This window comes from Hypanus sabinus, unplaced genomic scaffold (genome assembly GCF_030144855.1).
Source record: "Hypanus sabinus isolate sHypSab1 unplaced genomic scaffold, sHypSab1.hap1 scaffold_770, whole genome shotgun sequence".
NCBI classification, from domain to species: Eukaryota; Metazoa; Chordata; class Chondrichthyes; order Myliobatiformes; family Dasyatidae; genus Hypanus; species Hypanus sabinus.
In genome coordinates, this window is record NW_026781621.1 from 202,500 (window position 1) to 222,123 (window position 19,624).

A 19,624-nucleotide genomic window follows, 5' to 3' on the forward strand; every position below is an offset into this window, starting at 1 on the left:
TGTTTTAGATGTTGGGACCACTCTCCTGAATCCTCCTCACACTCCCGGTCAGCAGGTGGCGGTATTGAACCAGTTTTAGATGTTGGGACCACTCTCCTGAATCCCCCTCACACTCCCGGTCAGCAGGGGGCGGTATTGAACCTGTTTCAGATGTTGGGACCACTCTCCTGAATCCTCCTCACACTCCCGGTCAGCAGGGGGCGGTATTGAACCTGTTTTAGATGTTGGGACCACTCTCCTGAATCCTCCTCACACTCCCGGTCAGCAGGTGGCGGTATTGAACCTGTTTTAGATGTTGGGACCACTCTCCTGAATCCTCCTCACACTCCCGGTCAGCAGGTGGCGGTATTGAACCTGTTTTAGATGTTGGGACCACTCTCCTGAATCCTCCTCACACTCCCGGTCAGCAGGTGGCGGTATTGAACCTGTTTTAGATGTTGGGACCACTCTCCTGAATCCTCCCGGTCAGCAGGGGGCGGTATTGAACCTGTTTTAGATGTTGGGACCACTCTCCTGAATCCTCCCGGTCAACAGGGGGCGGTATTGAACCTGTTTTAGATGTTGGGACCACTCTCCTGAATCCTCCCGGTCAGCAGGGGGCGGTATTGAACCTGTTTCAGATGTTGGACAGCCAGACATACTTTATTGATCCTGAGGGAAATTGGGATTTGTTACAGTTGCACCAACCAGGAATAGTGTCGAAGTATAGCAATATAAAAAACCATAAATAATTAAATGATAATAAGCAAATTATGCCGTGGAAATAAGTCCAGGACCAGCCTATTGGCTCAGGGTGTCTGACACTCCGAGGGAGGAGTTGTAAAGTTTGATGGCCACAGGCAGGAATGACTTCCTATGATGCTCAGTGTTACATCTCGATGGAATGAGTCTCTGGCTGAATGTACTCCTGTGCCTAACCAGTACATTATGGAGTGGATGGGAGTCATTTTCAAAGATGGCATGCAACTTGGACAGCATCCTTTTTTCAGACACCACCATCAGAGAGTCCAGTTCCACCCCAACAACATCACTGACCTTACGAATGAGTTCGTTGATTCTGTTGGTGTCCGCTACTATTGGAGTATAAAAATATTATGGAGTATAAAACTTGTATCGTTTGCTGTGTAACCAGTCAGTCTGCTATGCATGTACCCAAGATGAAATGCTAGGAATGTAAAAGACAATGGTGAGTTAATATATGTTAATGAGAGATAGTTAAGAGATGTAGTCAGCTTTGAAGTTTGCTATTTGCTATGCATGTATCCAATTGAATGTAGAAGACAATGGTGTGGTAATGGGAGGTAGCAAAGAGATGTTTTGCTTTGAACTCCTTTGCTGTGTCACCAAAACGATGTAGTCAGCCTTGAAGTAGATTATGTAGTTTGAACTTGCTGTTTGCTATGCATGTACCCAATTTAGTAGGAGAATGAAATCTTAAGAATGTAGAAGATGGTGTGTTGCTGAGAGACAGCTGGGAGATGTGGATTGGAACATGTTTAAGTCAATGGGACGTACCTGTGAAACTGGACCAGGATTTTGCTATAAAAAATGCTGTGTCCAGAGATTGGTGAGCAATCAGCGACTAGCTCACTGACTGTCTCAGCTTTGATTTGCAAATTAAAGTTTAACCCTTCTTGAAGAATCTTCTGCGTCTCCTGGTCACTTGCGAGGCACAAAAAAACCACAACACTACCCTCAGCCTGCTGCCCCAGCACACAACAGCAAACACAATAGCACTGGCCACCACAGACTCGTAGAACATCCTCAGCATCGTCCGGCAGATGTTAAAGGACCTCAGTCTCCTCTGGAAATAGAGACGGCTCTGGTCCTTCTTGGAGACGGCCTCAGTGTTCTTTGACCAGTCCAGTTTATTGTCAATTCGTATCCCCAGGTATCTGTAATCCTCCACCATGTCCACACTGACCCCTTGGATGGAAACAGGGGTCACCGGTGCCTTAGCCCTCCTCAGGTCCACCACCAGCTCCTTAGTCCTTTTCACATTAAGCTGCAGATGACTCTGCTCGCACCGTGTGACACATGTGGACTTTGATAACGAATTTAATTTGAACTTTGAACTTCAGATTTTTAATTAGGGCCCCTCCCCTTTCTACTCTGATTTCCTGTGAGTTCCGAAGGGCTGACATGATAGAAGTGTACAAGATATTAAGAGGAATAGACAGAATGGACAGCCAGCGCCTCTTCCCCAGGGCACCACTGCTCAATACAAGAGGACACGGCTTTAAGGTGAGGGGAGGGAAGTTCAAAGGGGGATATTAGAGGAAGGTTTTTCACTCAGAGAGTGGTTGGTGCATGGAATGCACTGCCCGAGTCAGTGGTGGAGGCAGATACACTAGTGAAGTTTAAGAGACTAATAGACAGGTATATGGAGGAATTTAAGGTGTGTGGGGGGGGGGGGGGGTATATGGGAGGCAGGGTTTGAGGGTCAGCACAACATAGTGGGCCGAAGGGCCTGTACTGTGCTGTATTGTTCCACGACTCCTCGTAGGGATTTACCCGCCTCAAGGTAGCCAGTCCCTCGCGCCAGTTTAACCCTAAGCCAATAACAGGACAAGTTACAGCGTCCCATGAACCACTCCGGGGGAGGAAACCGGAGCAGCCGGAGGAAACCCACGCACGCCACGGGGGGGGGGGGGCAGACTGGGACTCCCTCCGGGCAACGCTGGGGATGAACACCGAACCCCCGACTCCCCCGAGCCGTAAAGGCGTTGCGCTAACTGCTACCCTAACGCGGCGTAATCTCTTCCGCACTGGAGACACAGTCCGTGACCTCACCACCCTTTGCCCCAATTCCATCGTGTTTGCGTCTGTCCGCCGAGACAAGGCATGCAGAAGTCATTTAAGATCTCCGCCCCTTCTCTCTCGGCTCCGTGTGTCGATGGACGAGAGGACCAGCTTTGTCCCTTGGTATAGAAACCCCTGGGGTGCCGTCTGGCAGTCCACCCCCATGTTTGCTTTTCCGGACTGGTCAACCCGTGGTCACTGCTCTCTAGGAACGGCTATCCCGTGGTCACTCTGTTCCCTGGGTCAGTCACCCCGTGGTCAGAGTGTCCGAGACCGGTCACCCCGCGGTCAGAGTGTCCGAGACCGGTCACCCCGCGGTCAGAGTGTCCGAGACCGGTCACTCCGCGGTCAGAGTGTCCGAGACCGGTCACCCCGCGGTCAGAGTGTCCGAGACCGGTCGCCCCGCGGTCAGAGTGTCCGAGACCGGTCGCCCCGCGGTCAGAGTGTCCGAGACCGGTCGCCCCGCGGTCAGAGTGTCCGAGACCGGTCGCCCCGCGGTCAGAGTGTCCGAGACCGGTCACCCCGCGGTCAGAGTGTCCGAGACCGGTCACCCCGCGGTCAGAGTGTCCGAGACCGGTCACCCCGCGGTCAGAGTGTCCGAGACCGGTCACCCCGCGGTCAGTGTGTCCGAGACCGGTCACCCCGCGGTCAGAGTGTCCGAGACCGGTCACCCCGCGGTCAGAGTGTCCGAGACCGGTCACCCCGCGGTCAGAGTGTCCGAGACCGGTCACCCCGCGGTCAGAGTGTCCGAGACCGGTCGCCCCGCGGTCAGAGTGTCCGAGACCGGTCACCCCGTGGTCAGAGTGTCCGAGACCGGTCGCCCCGTGGTCAGTGTGTCCGAGACCGGTCGCCCCGCGGTCAGAGTGTCCCAGACCGGTCGCTCCATGGTCAGAGTGTCCCAGACCGGTCACTCCATGGTCAGAGTGTCCCAGACCGGTCACCCCGCGGTCACCCCCACAACCCCAGCACATGGTGGACTTCAGAAGCACAGAAACACAGGAATTCCACAGAGACCCAGCGTCATTAGCAGAGTGAGTTTAATATTTGAATCTCCAGTGAATTAAACAATATAACAAATTGGTCTGTGATAGCGACGAGACACGGAGAGGGGAGGGGGAGGAATATTGGGAAAAGGGATGGAGAAGAAGGTAGGAGAGGCAGAGGAAGAGAGAGACTGACAGAGACAAGCAGAGAGATAGAGAGAGAAAGGGGAAGAGAGAGTTCGACAGTTAGAAAGACATGAGACAGAAAGAGAGAGAAAGAGAGGGACAGAAAAAGAGAGAGACATGGGAGAGATAGAGAGGGGGAAGAGAGAAATGGGAGAGGGTGTGTGAGAGACAGAAAAGGGGGAGGCAGGGGCAGAGAGAAAGGGAGAGAGAGTGAAAGAGAAAGAAAAAAAGGAAGCACCAGTTTCCTGAGCAAATGACTGATTGGACTGCAATTTATCTCACTCCAATTCCCTCAGTCCGGGCCAGCCACACCGGTGAACCCAGGTCCAGTTGGAAAGGCTCTGCCATCGTCGTGGGGGGGGGGGGGGCTACAGCGCAGAAACAGACACCAGATCTGTGTGTGACTCTCAAAGCTGACTCCACGATCCCTGGAGACGCCCATCTGCGCCCCATCGCCGGTGCCTCTCCGCCGCTCGGGACCTCGCACCGCCTGTGGCTCCCGGCTCTTAGTTTGCTGCGCTTGCCCCACCCCCGTCCAGGCGGAGTGTAGTGGGGGGGGGGGGCTAAACACCCTTTCACTTTCGCACCGGGTGTGGCACCTGTCCTTAGCCGGGGGTGGTGGAGATGCAGTTACCCACGCTGACCCCTCGCTAGGGGAGACGGGGACAACCACCCCCGCCGCCCCTTCCTTCGGCCCGTCTTGCTCCCTCTGTGCCCGGAAGGGGGCTACCGCTCCGGAAGTGAACGGCTGATGGCAGTGTCGAAGCCTGGTCCTTGGCAAGTACACTCGTGTTTGCCCCACCAACCCCCCCTGCCCCCGCGTCCACAGTGTGGGGGGCCGCAGCCCCTCCAGAGGGCACCGGGTATACTGAGCCCCTAACCCCTAACCCTCACCCTGGGCGACCACTTCGCACATGGTTAACCCTATAGACTGTTGCAGCAAACTATAAAATATTACCATATATATATATATATATCTATCTGTATATATATATTTAAAAATTACACAATGTCGACTTAGGCTCATTTAAAGAAACCAAGTTTGATGTGATTATGTCACGTCGAGGGGTCTAACCGGGGACGGTGTGCAACAGCGTGCATGCACTGGGACAGCGGGGGTATTTGGGGGGGGTGGGAGGGAGGGAGGGCGGAGTAGTTCACCGATTATAGACTCCGCCCAGCAGGCGGCGGCGACAGCTCAGATACGCTTTCTACGAACAGTTAGCCTTAACTAGCGGGGTTAGCTGATTGCGGGGCGGTGAAGGATTCGCTCAGGTGGCAGCCATTCCGTCTCCGCTTTTGTCTTTTTTTTTCCCAAAAAAAAACACGCGCAAGGGAAGTGTTCATCGGGCAGGGACCCCACAGGCACGCCCACTGCCCCCTCCGTCTATTCGCCCTTGGCCTCCTCCACGATCTGCGGCAGATTCTTCTTCAGGGAGGTGGTCTGCACCCCGCTGGGGGGCTTGGCCTCGTTGGTGTGGTAGCTGCCCTTGTGACGGTGGTTGTAGAGGAACAGCAGGACGGCCAGGGCCAGCAGGGCGAAGAGGACGAGGGCAACGATCACTGCAGGGGCAAGGAGAGAGCGGGCGGGGTCAGTACAGGGTCCACCCACTCACCCCTCTACCCCCCCACCCCGCCCCCCAAACAGCCAGCTGAATCTCATCACCTCAACTCCCTCAGCGGATCATTCACTCTGCCCGCCTTCCCTCAAACTCCTGCAGAGTCTGCAGACTCCAGCGTTACAGAGATGGCAGCCCGGTAACTCGTTGTCCCAACTTCAACCCGGACTTTGACTGAATTGAGAGAAGCTTTCAGCCCCACGTCTAAAGAAAGAAAGGACGGATGTGCCTGCGTCGGAGGGGGTCCAGGGGAAGTCCCGGAGAATGATATCAGAAATGAAATTAAAGGAGCGTTTGATGGGGTGGGGTGGGGTGGAATCTTATTGAAGCCTAACGAATACTGAAAGGCCGAGATAGAATAGAGTAGACATGGGGGAGTCTAGGAGCAGAGGACACACATAGAGTGGATGTGGAGAGGATGTTTCCTGTGGTTGGGGAGTCTAGGACCAGAGGACACAGAGTGGATGTGGAGTGGATGTTTCCTACAGTGGGGAAGTCTAGGACCAGAGGACACAGACAGAGTGGATGTGGAGGGGATGTTTCCTATAGTGGGGGAGTCTCGGACCAGAGGACACAGACAGAGTGGATGTGGAGAGGATGTTTCCTATAGTGGAGGAGTCTAGGACAAGAGGACACAGATAGAGTGGATGTGGAGAGGATGTTTCCTATAGTGGGGGAGTCTAGGACCAGAGGACACACATAGAGTGGATGTGGAGAGGATGTTTCCTGTGGTTGGGGAGTCTAGGACCAGAGGACACAGATAGAGTGGATGTGGAGAGGATGTTTCCTATAGTGGGTAAGTCTAGGACCAGAGGACACAGATAGAGTGGATGTGGAGAGGATGTTTCCTACAGTGGGGGAGTCTAGGACCAGAGGACACAGACAGAGTGGATGTGGAGGGGATGTTTCCTATAGTGGGGGAGTCTCGGACCAGAGGACACAGACAGAGTGGATGTGGAGAGGATGTTTCCTATAGTGGAGGAGTCTAGGACAAGAGGACACAGATAGAGTGGATGTGGAGAGGATGTATCCTATAGTGGGGGAGTCTGGGACCAGAGGACACAGATAGAGTGGATGTGGAGAGGATGTTTCCTATAGTGGGGAAGTCTAGGACCAGAGCACACAGACAGAGTGGATGTGGAGAGGATGTTTCCTATAGTGGGGGAGTCTAGGACCAGAGGACACAGATAGAGTGGATGTGGAGAGGATGTTTCCTATAGTGGGGGAGTCTAGGACCAGAGGACACAGATAGAGTGGATGTGGAGAGTATGTTTCCTATAGTGGGGGTGTCTGGGACCAGCGGACACAGATAGAGTGGATGTGGAGAGGATGTTTCCTATAGTGGGGGAGTCTAGGACCAGAGGACACAGATAGAGTGGATGTGGAGAGGATGTTTCCTATAGTGGGGGAGTCTAGGACCAGAGGACACAGATAGAGTGGATGTGGAGAGGATGTTTCCTATAGTGGGGGAGTCTGGGACGAGAGGACACAGACAGAGTGGATGTGGAGGGGATGTTTCCTATAGTAGGGGAGTCTCGGACCAGAGGACACAGATAGAGTGGATGTGGAGAGGATGTTTCCTATAGTGGGGGAGTCTAGGACAAGTGGACACAGATAGAGTGGATGTGGAGAGGATGTATCCTATAGTGGGTGAGTCTGGGACCAGAGGACACAGATAGAGTGGATGTGGAGAGGATGTTTCCTATAGTGGGGAAGTCTGGGACCAGTGGACACAGACAGAGTGGATGTGGAGAGGATGTTTCCTATAGTGGGGGAGTCTAGGACCAGAGGACACAGATAGAGTGGATGTGGAGAGGATGTTTCCTATAGTGGGGGAGTCTAGGACCAGAGGACACAGATAGAGTGGATGTGGAGAGTATGTTTCCTATAGTGGGGGTGTCTGGGACCAGAGGACACAGACAGAGTGGGTGTGGAGAGGATGTTTCCTATAGTGGGGGATTCTAGGACCAGAGGGCACAGACAGAGTGGATGTGGAGGGGATGTTTCCTATAGTGGGGGAGTCTAGGACCAGAGGACACAGACAGAGTGGATGTGGAGAGGATGTTTCCTATAGTGGAGGAGTCTAGGACAAGATGACACAGATAGAGTGGATGTGGAGAGGATGTATCCTATAGTGGGGGAGTCTAGGACCAGAGGGCACAGATAGAGTGGATGTGGAGAGGATGTTTCCTATAGTGGGGGATTCTACGACCAGAGGGCACAGATAGAGTGGATGTGGAGAGGATGTTTCCTATAGTGGGAGAGTCTAGGACCAGAGGACACAGACAGAGTGGATGTGGAGGGGATGTTTCCTATAGTGGGGGAGTCTCGGACCAGAGGACACAGATAGAGTGGATGTGGAGAGGATGTTTCCTATAGTGGGGGATTCTAGGACCAGAGGGCACAGATAGAGTGGATGTGGAGAGGATGTTTCCTATAGTGGGGGAGTCTGGGACCAGAGGACACAGACAGAGTGGATGTGGAGGGGATGTTTCCTATAGTGGGGGAGTCTCGGACCAGAGGACACAGACAAAGTGGATGTGGAGAGGATGTTTCCTATAGTGGGGGAGTCTAGGACCACAGATAGAGTGGATGTGGAGAGGATGTTTCCAATAGTGGGGAAGTCTAGGACCAGAGGACACAGATAGAGTGGATGTGGAGAGGATGTTTCCTATAGTGGGGGAGTCTAGGACCAGAGGACACAGATAGAGTGGATGTGGAGAGGATGTTTCCTATAGTGGGGGAGTCTAGGACCAGAGGACACAGACAGAGTGGATGTGGAGAGGATGTTTCCTATAGTGGAGGAGTCTAGGACAAGAGGACACAGATAGAGTGGATGTGGAGAGGATGTATCCTATAGTGGGGGAGTCTGGGACCAGAGGACACAGATAGAATGGATGTGGAGAGGATGTTTCCTATAGTGGGGAAGTCTAGGACCAGAGCACACAGATAGAGTGGATGTGGAGAGGATGTTTCCTATAGTTTGGGAGTCTGGGACCAGAGGACACAGCCTCAGAGAGAAGGATGTCCATTTAGAACAGAAATGAGGAGCAGTTTCTTTATCCATGGATTAGTGAATCTGTGCCACAGACGGCTGCGGAGCCCAAGTTAAAGTGGAGGCTGGTGGGCCCTTGGTTATTCAAAGGTGAAGGCAGGAGAATCGGGTAGAGAGATATCCAATTGGCCTCGGTGGAGTGGAAGAGCAGGTTCGGTGGGCTAATTGTGCTCGTAAGTTGTACGGTTTTTATGTTTTTAGGGTCAACACTGCTTCTGGTCCTGACAATCCCTAAACGCACGGTGCTGGAAATCCTGAGCAACACACACAAAATGCTGGAGGAACTCAACAAGTCAGGCAGCATCTTATTCACATAGGACCGTGAGGCTGGAGAAATAATAACGGGGGCCAAGGAGACGACAGATGATCTAAACGAGTGTTTTGCGCCAGTCCTCACTGTGGAAGACACCAGCAGTGTGTCAGATGTTGCAGTGTGTGAAGGAAGAGAAGTGGGTGCAGTTACTGTTGCAGGAGAGGAGGTGCTCAAACAGCTGGAAGACCTAAAGTTACATACGTCACCCGGACCAGGGTAACTGCACCCTGAAAGGGGTAGCGGTAGGGATTGTGGGGGCATTAGCAACGGTCTTTCACAGATCATTGGACTCTGGCATGTTTCCAGAGGTCAGGAAAATTGCAAATGTCACTCCACTCTTTAAGAATGGAGGAGGGCAGCAGGAAGGAAACTATAGACCAGTTAGCCTGACCTCAGTGGCTGGGAAGATGTTGGAGTCAATTGGTAAGGATGAGGTGATGGAGAACTTGGTGACACAGGACAGGACAGGACAAAGTCAGCATGGTTTCCTTCAGGGAAAATCCTGCCTGAGGAACCTGTGGGAATTCTTTGAGGAGATCACAGGTAGGATAGATAAAGGATGTTGTGCATTTGGACTTTCAGAAGACCTTTGACAAGGTGCCACACATGAGGCTGCTTATCAAGTTAAGAGCCCGTGGTATTACAGGCAAGTTACTGGGATGGTTCGAGCATTGGCTGGTTGGTTGGAGGCAGCGACTGGGAATAAAAGGATCTTTTTCTGATTGGCTGCCGGTGACTAGCGGTGTTCTGCAGGGGTCGGTGTTGGGACCACTGCTTTTTGTGTTGTGTATCAATGAGTTAGTCGATGGAATAGATAGCTTTGTTGCCAAGTTTGCAAATGTACAAAGACTAGTGGAAATAGGCTGCAGAAGGACTTGGACAGATTAGGAGAATGGGCAAAAAGACAATGTTGGAAAATGTACGGTCATACACTTTGGTAGAAGAAATAAATGTGCAGAGTATTTCCTAAACAGGGAGAAAAGAGACGCAAAGAGACTTAGGAGTCCCTGCAGATCACCCAGCGATTCATGTGGGATGTCCGCAGAGATCTGTTCTGGGACCCCTCCTCTTTGTGAATAAGGAAATAGAAGGGTAACTTTGTGAGTTTGCTGATGACACTGTGGTGAACTATGTGTATACCTGTCTGGACACGTCCCCTGCTGACTGCTCCTGTGGCTCCTCCCACAGGCCCCGGTATAAAGGCGATTGGAGGCACTGCTCCCCCCCTCAGTCTCCAAGATGTCGTGGTCACGTTTGCAGCTAATAAAAGCCTATCTTTTGCCTCCCGTCTCCGAGGGTTATTGATGGTGCATCGGACGCAAAAGTTGGGTTTGTCGTGGCTAGTCTGGAAGGGTTGTCAGAGGTTACAGCGGATCACACGAACAGGATGCACAGCCGGGCTGAGAGGTGGCAGATGGAGTTCAACCCAGATAAGTGCGGAAGAGTTCATTTTGGTAGGTCAGATTTGAAGACGGAATATAACATTAACGGTCAGACTTCTGGCAATGTGCAGGATCAGCGCGATCTTGTACATAGGACACTCAAAAGCTGCTGCGCAGGTTGACTGTGATGTGCATTGTCCTTCATCCACCATGGGATTGAGTTCAAGAGCGGCGAGGTATCGATTTGCCAATAAAAGACCCTGGTCAGACCCCACTTGGAGAACTGTGTTCATTTTTGGTCGCCTCACTGCAGGGAGGATGTGGATAGTATAGAAAGGGTGCAGAGGAGATTTACAAGGGTGTTGCCTGAATTGGGGAGCATGTCTTACGAGAATTGGTTGCGTGAACTCGGCCTTTTCTCCTCGGAGCGACGGAGGATGAGAGGTGACCTGATAGAGGTGTATAAGATGATGAGAGGCATTGATCGTGTGGATAGTCAGAGGCTTATCCCCAGGGCTGAAATGGCTAGCACGAGGGGGGCATATTCTTAAGGTGCTTGGGACTAGGTACAAGGGGGATGTCAGAGGTGGGTTTTTCACGCAGAGAGTGGTGGGTGTGTGGAATGGGCTGCTGGCGACGGTGGTGGAGGCGGATGCAATGGGGTGTTTTTAGATACGAGGAGCTTAGAAAAGTAGAGGGGCGTGCGGTAGGGAGATTCATGAGTAGGTTACACGGTCGGTACAAGATTGTGGGCCGAAGGGCCTGTGATGTGCTGTAGATTTCTGTGCTCTATCTGAGCACAGTGTGTGATGGTGAGGCTTATGAGGCACTGGTGGGGGGCCTGACCTTGAGTATTGTGAACTCACTATTGGGGTCCTTACCGAAGGGAAGATTGGAGAGGGTTGTGAACGTGCACAAGGACGATACTGCCAATTCGAGGGTGACCACACAAGGAGCGTTTAACGGCTTTGGGTCTGCACTGGCTGGAAGGATGAGGAGGGGTCTCATTGAAAGGCCCAGACAGAGTCGGTACGGAAAGGATGTTTTCCGCGGTGGGGGAGTCCAGCACAAGAGGGCACAGCCTGAGGATGGAGGGGCGTCCATTTAAAACAGGGAATTTCATTCAGCCGGAGGGTGGTGAATCTGTGGAATTTGTTGCCACAGGGAGCTGTGGAGGCCGGGCGTATTTAACGCAGAGATTGATAGGTTCCTGACTGGATGTGGCATCACAGGTGACGGGGAGCAGTGGGTCTGAGGAGCCACGGTCGACTGGGGGAGCAGACGCCACGGGCCAGCTGGCCTAACGTTGCTCCTGATTTCCGGCATCTTGTGTGCGTCTCTGGCAGCTGGAGCAGAAGGAAACTGGGAGCCATGCAACACCGCCCAGCATTAAGTAGGCTTCGGGGGTCCCGAGCCCAGGCGAAACTGTAAACTGTCTTACAGAGAGGGCAAAAACGAGAGGCACAGACAGGGTAAGGAGGAGGGGTTGAGAGATATAGACGGGTGAATAAGAAGGCACAGAGACAGCGCAATGAGAGGTACACAGAGGGCAAACGCATGCAGACGTTTTCCACTGAGGTGGGGTCAGAGGTCATGGGACAAAGCTGAAAGGGGAAACTCATGAGGCACCACTGACGTCAGATGGGGGGGGGGTGAGAAAGTGGTACAAGTCACCAGCAGAACTGGTGGATGAGGGGTCAACACTTGAGAGAGATCTGGATGGGTACATGGTAGGGATGGGAGCGCCCAGGGGGCAGGTAGACCAGACTAAGCAGAAGAGAAGGGCTGAAGGGCCGTATCACTCTGCGGTGGTTTACTTCTTTGACCCTACACGTTGGTTATCCACTACAAACGGAAATGGACGGGTGAGGAGGTTGGGGGCTCTGAGTTGAGTATTTGAGACGACGATCTTCCTCACAATTCCTGCAGCAAACAGCCCCAATCCCAACAAATCCGAGACGGCACGGCAGCACGTTGCTCCCACCGAGACCACAGACACACAATCCGGTCCCCAAAACCCCTGGTTATACAGTTGAATGCCCCCGTGGTACAGTCGGGGACTCGAAACCCCAGTGAGACAGTCTGGTACCCGGAACCCCTGTGGTACAGTCGGGGACTGGAAATCCCAGTGAGACAGTCTGGTACCCGGAACCCCTGTGGTACAGTCGGGGACTCGAAATCCCAGTGAGACAGTCTGGTACCCGGAACCCCTGTGGTACAGACGGGGACTCGAAATCCCAGTGAGACAGTCTGGTACCCGGAACCCCTGTGGTACAGTCGGGGACTGGAAATCCCAGTGAGACAGTCTGGTACCCGGAACCCCCGTGGTACAGTCGGGGATTCGAAATCCCAGTGAGACCGTCTGGTACCCGGAACCCCTGTGGTACAGTCGGGGACTGGAAATCCCAGTGAGACAGTCTGGAACCCGGAACCCCCGTGGTTCAGTCGGGGACTCGAAATCCCAGTGAGACAGTCTGGTACCCGGAACCCCTGTGGTACGGTCGGGGATTCGAAATCCCAGTGAGACAGTCAGGTACCCGGAACCCCTGTGGTACAGTCGGGGACTCGAAATCCCAGTGAGACAGTCTGGTACCCGGAACCCCCGTGGTTCAGTCGGGGACTCGAAATCCCAGTGAGACAGTCTGGTACCCGGAACCCCTGTGGTACAGTCGGGGACTCGAAATCCCAGTGAGACAGTCTGGTACCTGGAACCCCTGTGGTACGGTCGGGGATTCGAAATCCCAGTGAGACAGTCAGGTACCCGGAACCCCTGTGGTACAGTCGGGGACTCGAAATCCCAGTGAGACAGTCTGGTACCCGGAACCCCCGTGGTTCAGTCGGGGACTCGAAATCCCAGTGAGACAGTCTGGTACCCGGAACCCCTGTGGTACAGTCGGGGACTCGAAATCCCAGTGAGACAGTCTGGTACCTGGAACCCCTGTGGTACAGTCGGGGACTCGAAATCCCAGTGAGACAGTCTGGTACCCGGAACCCCCGGGGTTCAGTCGGGGACTCGAAATCCCAGTGAGACAGTCTGGTACCCGGAACCCCTGTGGTACAGTCGGGGACTCGAAATCCCAGTGAGACAGACTGGTACCTGGAACCCCTGTGGTACAGTCGGGGATTCGAAATCCCAGTGAGACAGTCTGGTACCCGGAACCCCCGTGGTACAGTCGGTGATTCGAAATCCCAGTGAGACAGTCTGGTACCCGGAACCCCCGGGGTTCAGTCGGGAACTCAAAATCCCAGTGAGACAGTCTGGTACCCAGAACCCCCGGGGTACAGTCGGGGACTCAAAATCCCAGTGAGACAGTCTGGTACCCGGAACCCCCGTGGTACAGTCGGGGACTGGAAATCCCAGTGAGACAGTCTGGTACCTGGAACCCCTGTGGTACAGTCGGGGATTCGAAATCCCAGTGAGACAGTCTGGTACCCGGAACCCCCGTGGTACAGTCGGGGATTCGAAACCCCAGTGAGACAGTCTGGTACCTGGAACCCCTGTGGTACAGTCGGGGACTCGAAATCCCAGTGAGACAGTCCGGTACCCGGAACCCCTGTGGTACAGTCGGGGATTCGAAATCCCAGTGAGACAGTCTGGTACCCGGAACCCCCGTGGTACAGTTGGGGATTCGAAATCCCAGTGAGAAAGTCTGGTACCTGGAACCCCTGTGGTACAGTCGGGGATTCGAAATCCCAGTGAGACAGTCTGGTACCCGGAACCCCCGTGGTTCAGTCGGGGACTCGAAATCCCAGTGAGACAGTCTGGTACCCGGAACCCCTGTGGTACAGTCGGGGACTCGAAATCCCAGTGAGACAGTCTGGTACCCAGAACCCCCGTGGTACAGTCGGGGACTCAATATCCCAGTGAGACAGTCTGGTACCTGGAACCCCTGTGGTACAGTCGGGGATTCGAAATCCCAGTGAGACAGTCTGGTACCCGGAACCCCCGTGGTACAGTCGGGGACTGGAAATCCCAGTGAGACAGTCTGGTACCTGGAACCCCTGTGGTACAGTCGGGGATTCGAAATCCCAGTGAGACAGTCTGGTACCCGGAACCCCCGTGGTACAGTCGGGGATTCGAAACCCCAGTGAGACAGTCTGGTACCCGGAACCCCTGTGGTACAGTCGGGGATTCGAAACCCCAGTGAGACAGTGTGGTACCTGGAACCCCTGTGGTACAGTCGGGGATTCGAAATCCCCAGTGAGACAGTCTGGGACCCGGAACCCCCGGGGTTCAGTCGGGGTCTCGAAATCCCAGTGAGACAGTCTGGTACCCAGAACCCCCGTGGTACAGTCGGGGACTCAAAATCCCAGTGAGACAGTCTGGTACCCGGAACCCCCGTGGTACAGTCGGGGACTGGAAATCCCAGTGAGACAGTCTGGTACCCGGAACCCCCGTGGTACAGTCGGGGACTGGAAATCCCAGTGAGACAGTCTGGTACCCGGAACCCCTGTGGTACAGTCGGGGACTCGAAATCCCAGTGAGACAGTCTGGTACCCGGAACCCCCGTGGTACAGTCGGGGACTCGAAATCCCAGTGAGACAGTCTGGTACCCGGAACCCCCGTGGTACAGTCGGGGACTCGAAATCCCAGTGAGACAGTCTGGTACCCGGAACCCCCGTGGTACAGTCGGGGATTCGAAATCCCAGTGAGACAGTCTGGTACCCGGAACCCCTGTGGTACAGTCGGGGACTGGAAATCCCAGTGAGACAGTGTGGTACCCGGAACCCCTGTGGTACAGTCGGGGATTCGAAATCCCAGTGAGACAGTCTGGTACCCGGAGCCCCTGTGGTACAGTTGGGGACTCGAGATCCCAGCGACACAATCTGGTATTCAATACTCTAGGGATATACACTCAATCCCGAAATCCGAGTGATATAATCCAATTTCCGAAATTCGAGTGAGATCAGAGCTGCCTTTACCATTCTTTCCCGTACAACAGAGGTGCTTCCTCCCAATATTCCGTGATTTCAGTCCAGTCCCGGGTGAAGTAACGATTCTCTCTAGATACACTAACATGGCTTCACTCTTATTAAAGCATTGGGTCTGCATCCCACGGCGTCGCTAACCCAGTCCCACTCTGCCCCATTACACACTCACCGCCGATAACAGCTCCGGTCAGAGAGTCAGATTCAAAAAATGGGGTATCTGCAAATTAGGGGAAATCACGTCAAAGTCTGTTCACACACGACGTATCTAACACCTGCCATGTCTCAACAACCATCACCACCCAAAACCCGTCACCCCCAACACTCAACACCATCTCCCCCAACACTCATCACCCAGAACACCAGTCACCCCAACACCCGTCACCACCCAACCCATCACCCCCAACTCATCACCAACCACACACCATCATACCTCAATACTCATCACCCCAACACCCATCACCCATTAACATCAACACCCACCTCTCTTTAACATCAATACCCATCACCCATTAACATCCATCAATGCCCGTCACACTTCCACATCAACACATGTCCCCCATTAAAATCAACACCAATTAACATCCATCAACACCCATCACGCATTCACACCCAGAACACCCGTCTATCATTAACATCAACCCTGTCACCCATTAACACCCATCAACACCCGTCACACAGTAACACCCATCAACACCAGTCAACCATTAACATCAACACTCATCACCCATTAACAACCATCAACACACGTCACACATTATCAACACCTGTCACCCATTAACACTGTCACACGTTAACATAAACAGCCATCACCCATTAACATCAGTACCCTCACTTATTACATCTATTTACACCCATCTCCTCTGAACAGTCATCAATACCCAACAATCTTCAGCTCCCACCATCCCTTGTCATCCTGACATCCCCTCCACTCCTCCCTCCTCCTCTGCCGCTCTATCTGTTCTTTTTCCAGTCCTGCCTACACATTCCAATGCTCCCGCACTCCATTCATTCCATCTTCTGCCTAACTCAGCCATGACTTCTTTTCCATTCTTCACTCCCCTGTCAGCACCCTCAGTGCCCGGTCCCACTCTCCACCCACATTCCCACCTGCTTAATCCCCCTCCCAACCTTCACTCCTTGCACCCTATACCCTCCATCATTTCCCTCTCCTCACCCTTACCACCTACCCCACCTTCCACCCTCACTGCCCTATCCCCAATCTAATCCCACCCTTCCCCACACTCCTCCCGCCCCATCCTCCACCCTCACTCCTACATCCCACCCTTTATCCTTGCAACCCTCAGCCTTCGACCATATCCCGTCCACACCCTCACTCTCTATCTTCACTCCCCCTCCCTACCATCAGACTGCTCACCCCCACCCTCATTCCCTTCCCCATCTTCACTCTTCCCCGCCATCCACCCTCACTCCTCCTCCCCACCATCAATCCCCTTATCCGCTCCCTCACTCCATTTCCCCATCTTCACTCTTTCCATCCCCACCATCCACCCTCAGCTCCCCCTCCCCACCATCAGATGCACCGTCCCCTCCCTCATTCTCCATCTTCAGTCTCCTCCGCACCACCAATCACCTCGTTACCACCCTCAATCCCCTTTCCCCATCTTCACTCTCCCTGTCCCCATCCCCCGCTCTTCCCGTCCTGTCAGTCCACCATCCCCACCTTGAGACCCTTTTCCCCATCCCTCACTCTACTGCCCCTCAACTTCACCAATCTCCTCCCTCCCCTATCCCCGTCACGCCCCCACCCTCACCCTCATCTGCCACCGATTCCCAACATCCCCGTACTCACTATCCGTCACTACCCTCTCTCGGCCTAACCCCATGCTGCTCCTCCTCACACTTCCCCTCATTCCTCCTCCTTTACCCCCGCCACCGTACCGGGCTGTAGCGCCCACGGGTCGTCTGCCACCAGGACGTCGGAGAGAATGATGGGGATCGCCCCGCAGTTGGACTCCACCAGGTCTCCCTTGACCACCACCGTCTGGTTCGTGTCTGTCTCAGAGCAGCCTTCAGCGGGACGATGCCGTTGAAGCTGACCCCGGCCAGGCAGCCGGTGAACCCCGGCGTGTTGAAGCGCTGAATCTCCGGGTCCAGGACGCCGACCTCTGCGCGGGGGAACCAGCAGGGATTTCAGACCATCTCGAAAACAGCCGCCAGCCTCCAAAAACTCCTTCTGTATTCACCGGGAGACCCCCAAACCCACCGCCCAAATTTTTCAACAAGTGTACAAAACTTAATTCAAATACAAAAGACAAACAAAGGTTGGGGGGGGGGGGTTACGATAGTCAGCAGATTCAAGTTAAGATACAGTTACTTCCATCTACAACACCCTCAATTCGGTGGAAGGCCCGGGATATCCCCTGCTGGACCCCTGTCATGGACCCCGATCGGTTAATTCCCCATCTTGCTCCTAATTGATGATGGCACACCTGGTTTCCATTAAAGATTAGTATAAGAACACCGACGTCACAACCACTAGTTGCCAGTTCGTTGGTTCTCCCCCTCCCCCCGTGAGTAAACCGTTTGTTCTAAGTTTCGTTCCAGTTTCAAGGTTTACTATCAGACTCCGTTTCTCGGAGACAAAGATCCCCCTGCTTGCTGTTGCGCGTTTTACACCCGTGTAAAACATCCGAACTGGATCTCCGCGCCTGGGTTCGCTGCAGTCGCTCATCGCGCGCCCCCCTCTCCAACGACACCCTGGCCAGATGTGGCTCCAGGGCGGGCAGCCGGCTCCGGCAGGGCCCCCGACTGCCCCCACTGCCTGGACCCTGCCTCGGCCTGCCCCAGGACGCGGGCCTTCCCCCGCTTTAGGCCCAGCAGGGGCAGTCTCCAGAACCCGACCAAGTGGAACTTAGGCAGAGCTCCCAGAAAGAGGAGATGCTGAGTGCTCCACGCATGTGGTGTTAGCACCTCTGGCAGGGAGGCCACCCCCTGGAAGACCAGGTCACCTTCTCCGGTCGGCCCCGGCAGAGGACGCGGCTGAGCTGACCCGCATCCCGCGTAGGCCAGCAGGGCCGGTGACTAGGAGAGGACGACAACGTCGAAAGGACTGCTTTCACCTCCGGCTCGCTCGGAATCGCTCCCGAAGGGCCCCGGGTGGACAGCGTACAATTGCCCCGACGTCGGGTCGCCCTCACGCACTCGCTCCCACCCCCGGCCCCAAAGCGATTCGTGACCCATCCCGACAAGGACATTCTCCTGATCGAGAGAGGGAGGACGCTGACAGGTCCGCCTCGCATCAGGTCCCGGACCAGGGGGATATTGTTCCAAATGGGCCGCTCCGGGACCGGTCTGGGCGGACCACTTGGGGCAGCACGGAACCCGTGCGATGAGCAAAGTTCTTGCATTCGGTGCGAGGGAGACCTGGCGCCCTGTCCCCCCCCCCCCCCCGGCTCGCCCTCCGCTTCTCCCGAGGGTAAAATCTGGTAACAGCTCCGCCCCCGACTCGAGCTGTGGGTGGCCCGGCGCCTCCTTCGTCCCCGGTTGTTCTGTCGGAGGAGCGGTCCCCTGCGGTCGGGGTCCACCGAGACTCCAGGCCGGGCAGCCCTTTCTCCGGCCGCTCGATCTGGCACAGCCGCTTCTCACGCGTATTTCCTGCGAAAGAGTCGAACCTGAGCTTGGCTCTACTGACGTCCCGCAGAGCCTCGGGGAGGGGGAGCCCCCTTCAACCTCCCCTTCAGGAATCCCAGAACAGACGGAGGGAGAGCTGGCATTGGGCGTCCTCCAGCCACCGGTTTTTGCATTGCCAGCAGGCAGACCCCACCTGGGTAATCAAAGGGTTAAGCTCTGCGTAGACCAGGCACCTCCTTTGCTACCATATAACAGGCCATCTCGGCCTTCTAGTCTGTGCCGAACACTTACTCTCACCTAGTCCCACTTACCCGCACTCAGCCCATAACACTCTATTCCTTTCCTGTCCATATACCTATCCAATTTTTACTTTAAATGACAATACCGAACCTGCCTCTAACCACTTCTACCGGAAGCTCGTTCCACACAGCTACCACTCTCTGAGTAAAGAAATTCCCCTCTTGTTACCCTTAAACTTTTGCCCCTAACTCTCAACTCGTCCTCTTGTTTGTATCTCCCTACTCTCAATGAAAAAGCCTGTCCACGTCAACTCTATCTATCCCCTCATAATTTTAAATACCTCTATCAAGTCCCCCCTCAGCCTTCTACGCTCCAAAGAATAAAGACCTAACTTGTTCAACCTTTCTCTGTAACTTTGGTGCTGAAACCCAGGTAACATTCCAGTAAATCTCCTCTGTACTCTCTCTATTTTGTTGACATCTTTCCTATAGTTTGGTGACCGGAACTGTACACAATACTCC

The 19,624-nt window shown here is 54.2% G+C and overlaps 1 long non-coding RNA gene across 1 annotated transcript; it reads right to left on the reverse strand.

The window, feature by feature from the left end:
• Window positions 1–3,832: 3,832 nt before the first annotated feature.
• On the reverse strand, window positions 3,833–17,288 carry LOC132390104 (uncharacterized). Its single transcript, XR_009510780.1, has 3 exons — window positions 17,172–17,288; window positions 15,442–15,489; window positions 3,833–5,534 (listed from the first exon to the last, which is right to left on the reverse strand). It is a non-coding gene; the product is annotated as an uncharacterized LOC132390104 (long non-coding RNA).
• Window positions 17,289–19,624: the final 2,336 nt, after the last annotated feature.